This window comes from Canis lupus, chromosome 23 (assembly GCF_003254725.2).
Source record: "Canis lupus dingo isolate Sandy chromosome 23, ASM325472v2, whole genome shotgun sequence".
NCBI lineage: Eukaryota > Metazoa > Chordata > Mammalia > Carnivora > Canidae > Canis > Canis lupus.
Genome location: NC_064265.1, coordinates 5,121,984 through 5,131,757, shown reverse-complemented (window position 1 = coordinate 5,131,757; position 9,774 = coordinate 5,121,984).

The following is a 9,774-nucleotide window of genomic DNA, read 5'->3' as shown; positions in this document are numbered from 1 at the left end:
ATTTAAATTAAGTAAATATAGAGATTTTTATAATAAGGTATAACATACCTTACATAATACTCATACAATGGTTAAATAGCATTTTCCACATGCACAGTGAAAAGTTATTTTGAAATTTTCTTGGAACATAACACAAATCAATTGTATGCAAGAATACAGGAAAATCTCAATAAAGTCCAATAACTAAAAATGTGAAGGACATTTTCTCTGTCATAAAGCAAATAAAACTAGGAATGAATAGCAACAATTTAACCAAAGAGTTACAGAAAAAAAAAGAGGGGCTGACAACTTTCTTTGAGGACTTTTAATTTTATTCTCAGAACGTTGTTAAAGAGAAAAGACTCATGTATTTATAAAGCCAGTGCAGATAGTTAAAAATAATCTGTCATTAGAAATGTATATCGTAAAAGAAAAATCCGAGAGCTGAATTTTAAGCAAAGCTTTGGATTCAGCAGTAGACTTGATACTGCAGAGAATCATATCACTAGAATAGAATAGAAGACAAACAGGGGCAGTATCCTAGAATTTGCTGGAGAAAGCTATAAAATAAGAATTAGAAAACAGGTAAGAGTTATGGAAAGCAGACGACAGATCCAAACGATCCAGTCTAAGATAGGCTAAAATATTTAGATCTCATTCCCAATGAAAAATCTATGGCAATGAGAGTAGAATCTCCCTTACAAATATAAGGCATATTCTATGTATATTAACACCCAGTTCAAGTTAAAGGGCAAAATGCTAAAAGCATTATCAAAAAAACTCAGAAATAAAACTGAAATGTTTAACTTCAAAAGTGTATTTAAGGACATGTAAGATATTTTGAGAATTAAAGAAGAAAGTCCATATGTGCTCAGAAAGGAACATGTAAGTTTATGTTACCCATGAGAATTTCTTCTGTGTCATTTAAATTCTTACAGTCCCATGAGTGGGAGACTAAGTGTATGAGACGTAACCCTCCAGCTCAGTCACTTCTAGGCCTCAGTTTATGTATGGATAAAATAATGGGAGTTAGCTAGATGATCTTTAATTCCTTTCCATTGATCATTGTCAGTAAGTCTGAGACAAAAAGCCTCAATGTGAAACACTGATTATGACCATGTCATGAACAGAGGTTGCTTTCTAGCTCTGATGAGAAGGCAAATTTTGAAATGGAATTAAGAAGCTGACATACACACCTGAGTCAGACTTACCCATGCTTCAGTGGTTTAACCATATGACCATGCCATTTTTTCTCTAATAATAGCTAATATTCATTGAGTGCTTATTATGTGCCAGATATTATTTTCACAATTTAATCTTTTGAGTATCAGGTCCATACTTTTTTTTTTTTTTTTTTTTTAATAAAGAAACTAAGGCCCAAAGGAATTAAATAACTTGGCAGAGGTCACACAGCCACTAGGTGTCAGAGAAATGTTTCTAACTTTTGAGATAGATCCAGAGAGGCCGTGCTCTGAGACCCTAGACAACGCTGCTACTCTATGGTGTTACTTCTCAGGATTTTAAAACACTACCTCGCTTTCCTCTATACTATCATAATTTCCACTAGCTCTCTTTGCATAAGATCCTGTGTCCCCTGTATCCTGTTTTTTTGTGGTTTTCTTCTTGAACCATTCAAACCCATGTGGATCTGGGAGCTACTTCTGCTTGAGCAGATGGTATGGAGATGTGCACCCATGCCCAGTAATTCTTTTATGACTTGGCCCTCTTCCATAGAGGCTCATGCTATGTTCAGGGAAAGGAAGAAGAAAAAAAAGAGCTCAGTTTCCCAAACTATGCTCTGTAGAACACAGAACAATATAAACTTTAAACTGATATTTTATGGAAATAATAGAGTTCCATGTTCAATAAAATTCTGGAGCATATAATCATATTTATTTAATAAGAAATGTCCCAAAATTTACTATGCTGTTATGTGCTATGCAAGATTTCTTAGGTAGTGATAGAAACTTTGGTGGGTTTTGTTGTTGTTTGTTTGTTTTTTATTACCGGAACACTTTGGGAAGTGCTGAATTACCCAATTATTTGTATCTTCATGAAAATCAATAACATTTATATTTCATTGGGAAGCTTTGACTCTTTGGACATAATCTCAGAGAAATAAATGGTCAGATAAATGGACCTGCCATTACTGTTTCAGTGTGACAAGAGATGAGCTATAAATAAACAGTTAATCTACATCTTCATTTTTGAGAAGGAGGAGCTGTTTGGGGTCACTGAGTTCAGTCCTATGTATTTGTTTCCTCCTTTCTGACACAAACTGTTTATAACAATGGAGTCCAGGTGGTGTGAATAGGCAATATAGGAAACATGACCTCCATTATGGTTAAACCACTGAAGCATGGGTAAGTCTGACTCAGGTGTGTATGTCAGCTTCTTAATTCCATTTCAAAATTTGCCTTCTCATCAGAGCTAGAAAGCAACCTCTGTTCATCTGTGGAAATAGGCAAGGTTTGGGTCCTTCCATTTCTGTTGGATTGAAATGTTTCTTTCTCCTTTAGAGCATAGAGCTATCTATTATAATACTGGATGTCTAACACCACAGAGCACATCATTCCTGGCTTGTTCGCAACGCTTGAGTAATACTGGTGATCAAACTTCTGAGAGCAATCTGCAGTAGGTCACATCATCATTGACAGATCCCAATGGAAAGTGGGAAAAATGGACTAAAGGCTAAAATAAAGTAACTGTACATTTTCCCCAGATGGATTATGTACAATAAAAGGGACATGTATGTACATATAGAAATACATATATGCATATATAAATATACACATCTATCATATATATTAAGGGGAAGACAGATTGCAACTTTTGGATGCAGTCTAATATATTTTATTATTAAGTTTTTGAGTAAGATCCATAGACAAGAAATTAAAATTAAATTTAATTCACTTTTTTTTCCCTTCTGGACACTCCTGAACATTTCCTTTCCCCTTGAATTCCCATAGGGATTCCATTATGATAAGTAGTGCAAACTACAAGAACATAACTAATATAACTAATTCAGTTTCAAAACAAGTGATTTGGCAAAAATTTTGTCTCTTGCTCTCCAACTCTGCTGGTTTCCTTGCTGGCTTTTTATGCAACAAAACTCCAAACACTGCAGTATTTATTTCAGCATTTAGTCCTGGGTGTTCTGTCCCAATGTGTTAAACTGCAGAAATGGCTTCTATTCTTAGTAACTCCTTCTATTAGGAGTTGGAATTTTGGGATTTCAAGCCTTTGCCTCAAGAGGCATTGTGTACTTCCATCCTCCTTTTGTGCACCATCATTAAGTGAATAATCCCAAGGTAGCTGGAGGGTGAAAAACCATGTGGAACAGAGATTAGCCATCCCAGCGGAGCCATTTTAGACTCATCAACCCTAAACTGATCTGTCTGAAAAAGCATGAGTAAGACCTGGCAAGATCAGCAAGCCTCACCCAGATATGCAGAATTACCTAGCAGAGTCCCGCACAAGTTGACACACTCCAGAATAGTAAACTTAATCCTTGCTAGTTGTCTTAAATAGTTTTGGGATTATTTGTTAAGCAGCAATTTTATTTTCTTTCTACTATCATCTGCCACAGGCTGTTATCATTTCTTGCTTTACTATGTATTGGTGATTTGCCTGCAAAGGTAGATCAATTGCTTTCTTTGTCTTTTCAAAACACTTAGTAACTGGACTGGCACATTTAAAGGGTTCATTGAATAATTGTTGAATAAGTAAACACATGATTAGATGATAAGTGTTTATAAGTAAACTTTCCAGAAGCACATAAAAATGACTATTTCTACCAATTTTATTCGTGATAACTTTTATGCTCTCTAGAATTATACAATCACTTTTATGTATATTTTTAAAGCATATTTCCTATTTTTGTTTTAGATTCTTTTTCTTTTTTTAAAAAAAAGATTTTGTTTATTCATGAAAGACACAGAGAAGGCAGAGACATATACAGAAGGAGAAGCAGGCTGTCTGCAGGGAGCCTGATGCATGACTTGATCCCAGGACCCTGGGATCACACCCTGAGCTGAAGGCAGATGCTCAACCACTGAGCCACCCAGGCATCCCTAGATTACTTTTCTACCATTAACACCTACTTCCTTGTTTTAGCATATTTCTACCATTTTTAAATTGTGCATATCCATTATATTTAAATAGCCTGTGTTATGTCTCCTTCACTTAAATTCAGTTACAATAAACATCCACTTTTATATTTTTAATTGCTTTATTCCACTAAATATATAACAATCATAACATGCTACTAAAATATGAATAAAAATCAAAACCAAGAGACAGAAATACACTCAACTAGAAAAAATATGTTCACTGTGGTCTTAGAAACTTATAAGTTGCTAGAGTTCCTCTGTAAATTTGATTCTGACCTTCCTGGTAGGTCAGGATAAAGGTAAAGATGATTTTTATTTATCATAAAGAGAAAGCAGATCAGTTACTTCTTCCTTACTGGGAATTTGTTTTGATTTTAGAGCTTCAGCCTCTAATAATTGTTGTAATATAGGAGGAATCTTATAGCAATTAAGGTAGAGTGTTGAGGACATATTTTACTACTTCATTAAGTGCCTGCTGCATGATGCCTAATTAAGATATTTCATTTAGATTAATTGGAAAGCTCTCATCACTGAACTCTCCTACATTGAACTCCTTGTTACCTGGGTTCCATGCAAGGCAGAAGGCTGTACTTTTCTTCACTCTACACAATCAGCCATCACTCCTTGTACAATTAATTCCCCATCTTCAAATTATTATTATAGTTCTAAGTTCACTGAAATGCTCTCCTTTGTTCTCTCTATTCTTCTATATGTTTTATCTTTTCTTAATATTTTACTACTGTTTTTTGGGAGATCAGGGGTTTTAAGAGATGAAGAGTTGTACTCCTTGTGAAGTTTCTTTTTTTTTTTTGTAAATTTATTTTTTATTGGTGTTCAATTTGCCAACTTATAGAATAACACCCAGTGCTCATCCCATCAAGTGCCCCCCTCAGTGCCCGTCACCCAGTCACCCCCGCCCCCCGCACACACCCCCTCCCCGTACCCCTAGTTCGTTTCCCAGAGTTAGGAGTCTCTCATGTTCTGTCTCCCTTTCTGATATTTCCCACCCATTTTCTCTCCTTTCCCCTTTATTCCCTGTCACTATTTTTTATATTCCCCAAATGAATGAGACCATATAATGTTTGTCCTTCTCCGATTGACTTACTTCACTCAGCATCATACCCTCCAGTTCCATCCACGTTGAAGCAAATGGTGGGTATTTGTCGTTTCTAATGGCTGAGGAATATTCCATTGTATACATAAACCTTGTGAAGTTTCTAACTAGACTTGTGCTACAGTGCCTTTGCTAGGCATAAAGATGAAAAATGGCTACCTTCATTGCAGAGTCCAGGGGCTATATTTCCTCACTGTTCTAACCCTTGTGTTAGGTGCTGTAGCTTCTTATGTAGAGTAGATGCTCAGTTGAATCATGTAAAGAAAACTCTCCAACATTGCTCTTCAATGTCCCTGTCCTTCTCACCTGTTGTTTCCTTTGCCTGAAATGCCTATTAGTGCTGGTTAACTGGCAAATTCCTGTTCATAAATCAAAATTCAGCTGACATAGCACCTCCTTGTAAGTCTTCTTGTTTACCCCAAGATATAATGAGTCACTCTCTTCTTCTCCCTCCATCAGTACCTTCCACATACTTACAGCAGCAAACAGCACAGTGTATCACAACATACTCCTGTGTGTGCTTATAAGTTTTACTGATATAGAATCCTTGAAGAGATAGACAATACCTTACTCATTTTCATACCTTCTTACATCTAGCACAGTTCCAGGTAATTGTTGGTCTTTAATAAAGGTTTATTTTTAATGTAATTTTATTCATTTCATTTTATATTTCTGGGCCTCAGTATATTACTTTCAAACAAAATTGCCTTTATTTTGAAGCTTTTCTATCTCTGCCAGTCTAGCTGTGTGACTTTGGACAAACTATCTAAATTTTCTCTGCCTTATTCCTTTTATCCTACAAAATGGGAAGGCTAATGTGTATGATACTTAGCACAGTGGCTGACGTGTATACATGTGAATGACGCCACCACCATCATCACACTGCCATGCTTGTGCACCCAGGAAGCAGCATTTGTATCTCTGTATTAGCACTGATGACACTGTGCTGCCTGTTAATGTGTCTGTTACTCTCACTGAACAACTATAGAGCCTTGGAGTCAAGGATTTTGCCTGTTCATATGTATTTCCCCAGCCTCAAGACTAGTGACCAAATGTTTCTCAATTAATGTTTATTAATAAAACTGATTGAATAAATGGAAAATATACATATTAAAGCATTAAAGACTTAGAGATGGAAAGAATATTTGCCCCTTTCAAACTTTCTTAAATAGTACATTTATAATAAATACTATTTGTTTGGATTAGTATCTGTTGTCCGCATTCAGTGAATCTAAGGACCAGAGTCATTATAACTTAGAAAATGTGTACTTTACCTAAAGGATTCTTCTCTAAACCATGAACACTCAGAATATTGTATTATATCAACTACATTAGCTTTTACATGTTAGAGTCCCTGTTACTGCTATTTTTCAGCATCACAAGGATTTTCACCTACTGAAGTTGCCTTATGTGTCCTACTCTTCTTAGGGCGACAGTTTCATGATGGCATCATCCTTGTAACTTCAGTCCCATATTTGACATATCTCATCTTCATGATTTTGGAGAGAGGTGATGCAATTTGGCCTAATACCTACCTGGCAGTAAATCTGCTTCCCACTCATGCATGACAGGTGGCTCCCAGACAGGTAGGCTGGTAGAGCTGGGCTTCCTTTCATGCTGTCAAGGAGCAGCAGCATCCTGCTGGTTGATAGCCATAGCATCACCATCATGTGGAAAGTCTCTCTTTCTTTTAATTCCCCTAGCCATGAATCTTTCAGGGATTTGCTCCTGTTGTGAGCAAGGCTGTTGCAGTTGGCAAAGCTCTACGATGGTCTGCTTATCCCAGTGAAATGTATTTCCATCTGTGTGGGGCATCTGCGTCTATTCTGCCATCTGACTTGTCTTAGACCAGACACTCAGACATCCCTTAGGGAAGGCAGGAAAGACGCCCAGAATTAACCTCAGGCTTATATTGTAGCTGATTCTACACTTGTCTTTCAATCTAATGCATCTCAAATTTTGATGTGCTTATAAATTTCCTGGGATTCTTCTTAAAATGCAGATTCTAATTCATAAGTTCAGGTGTTGGCCTGAGATTCTGCGTGTGTAAAAAGCTCCCAGGCAATGCTGTTGCTGCTAGTGTGAGAAAGATACTTTGAGGAGCAAGGTTTTAATCAGCTCATTTTAGAGGCTAATTTGTCTCCTACCTCTGGGCTCCCATGACACCCTAGCTGTCATTTCCTCATTGTACTTGGGAGTGTTTTCCTGGCATTCCAATTAGCTATACACTTATCACCTGAAACTGGGCTAACTCATCACCCTAAGCATCAGTACCTCAAGTGCTAAAAAAATATACATTGAGCTAAATGGTTGAAAAGGAACAGAACAAAACTCAATACAATTTACTCAGTAATTAATAAATCAAAAGATTGATCAACAGATCAACAATTATGCCTGTTTTATTTCATTCCTGATTTAATATTTTGTGCTTGTCAGAGCTTTTAGTAAGAGAAGAAAAAGGAAGGAAGATGGTTAATTCCACTAGATCCAATGCATTTCAGCTAAACAAACCAATTATTGAACTAGGTGCTTTGGAAATACCAAGAGGAACAGGCACAACCTTTCCCTCCAGGGCTTTACAAAGCCACAGGGTGCATGGATGCTGATGTGAGTAGAAGGATGGGTAAAAGGTATGCTCACAGACTATACGGCATAATGAAATATGGTGAGTGCTACTGGATAGGTAAGAGGGGAAAGGATGTTAGGGTGTTGCTACTCCATGTGGAATCCATATACTAGGAGTATCAATATCACTTGGGAACTCATTAGGAATAACACTTCTTAGACTCTAATGCAGAAGTATTCAGCCACAGTTTGATAGGAAAACAATCTTTGTTTGACTAAGCCCACTAAGGGGCTGTGACATAGAGGATAATTTGAGAGCCACTGATACAGAAAATAAGTACTATCTATAGCCAATGAAACAGAGGTGAACCAGCATCGCACAGTGCTATGCAATACAAATAAATATGACCCATATTTATTTAAACTTTAAATTCCCTGGTACTGCACTAAAACATTTTAAGTGAGAGGCACCTGGGTGCTCAGTTGGTTACACATCTAACTCTTGGTTTCTGCTCAGGTCATGATCTCATGGGCCATTGGACTGAGTCCCATGTTGGGCTTCATGCTCAGTAGAGCGTCTGCTTAAAGATTTCTTCTACCCTTCCCCTTCCAAATAAAAAATCTAAAGGGAAATATTTTAAGAGAAAAGAAGTATAATACATTTTAATGATATATTTTATTTAGCCCAATATATCCAAACTATTACCAACATGTAATTAATATAAACTTATTAATGAGAAATTTTGTATTCATGCTTTTTCAATAATAAATCTTTGATATTTTATGTGCATTTTGCACTTACAGAACATGTGGACTAAGACTAATCACATATCAAATGATATGCTTGAGAGCTCTACCTGGAACTACATAGAAGCTTCCATATTGGATACTGCAGCTCTAGATGTTACTATTTCTTTTTTTTTTTTTTTTAACATTTTTTAATTTTTTATTTATTATGATAGTCACACAGAGAGAGAGAGAGAGGCAGAGACATAGGCAGAGGGAGAAGCAGGCTCCATGCACCGGGAGCCCAATGTGGGATTCGATCCCAGGTCTCCAGGATCATGCCCTGGGCCAAAGGCAGGCGCCAAACCGCTGCGTCACCCAGGGGTCCCTAGATGTTACTATTTCATGTGTGGTCCCTGGACTACCAATATCAGAATTCACTTAGGATCTGAATCAGAATTTGCATTTTATTAAAATCTCTGGGTAATTTGTGTGCATTTTGCAACTTGATAAATATTGTCTTTGAATGGACTGAAGTCCACATAATAGAAAAGCATTTTTATCTTCTTGCATGGCAAAGACTTTCTAAAGTAAGTACACTGGTACTTACTTCCCTTATCTCCACTCTGTGCCTTTCAGAGCTTCCAATCTTCTGCAGAGTCCTTTCAATCTCAAGCTTCTAGGAAATGGCAAAATTTAAGAGGGAAGACTAGCATTTCAGCCGGTACAATCACAGACTATTTGAGGAATCGCTAGGAGTCCAAAAATACCTGAATTCCCACAGAACTTTGTAATGCTGCCTCACCTTTTCCCTGCTAATTTGCCTGGGACTACATGAAAATAAACTATTATATTCAACATTAGCTATCTTAAAAAGAAAAATTCATAATGTAGAAGTTCCTGAGATAATGTAGTTGGTCTTGGATAGAAAAGAATAAGGCAGAGTTCTGGAAAGGTCAATGGAAAAAAATTTCAGTTATGGAGCAGGTTATGGGGAGACAGATCACACTATAAAAATGAATTAATTAATCAGGTAAGTGAAAGATGCTATATCAGCACCTGGTCTTTAGGAGAAAGGAAAAAAGAAACCAGTACTGCCAATCCCCAGAGTATGTTGACCAAGAAGTGACCGCATAAAGGGAAAAGATGAGACCCTGTAGTCAAGGCCTTCCTTCTCTATCATGAATCAAAATAGTAGGATATGCTCTGAGTATTTAGGGGGCTTTTCTGAAGAACTAGGTGAAAATCTTAATCCCTTGGGGTATATTTCTAAGACAA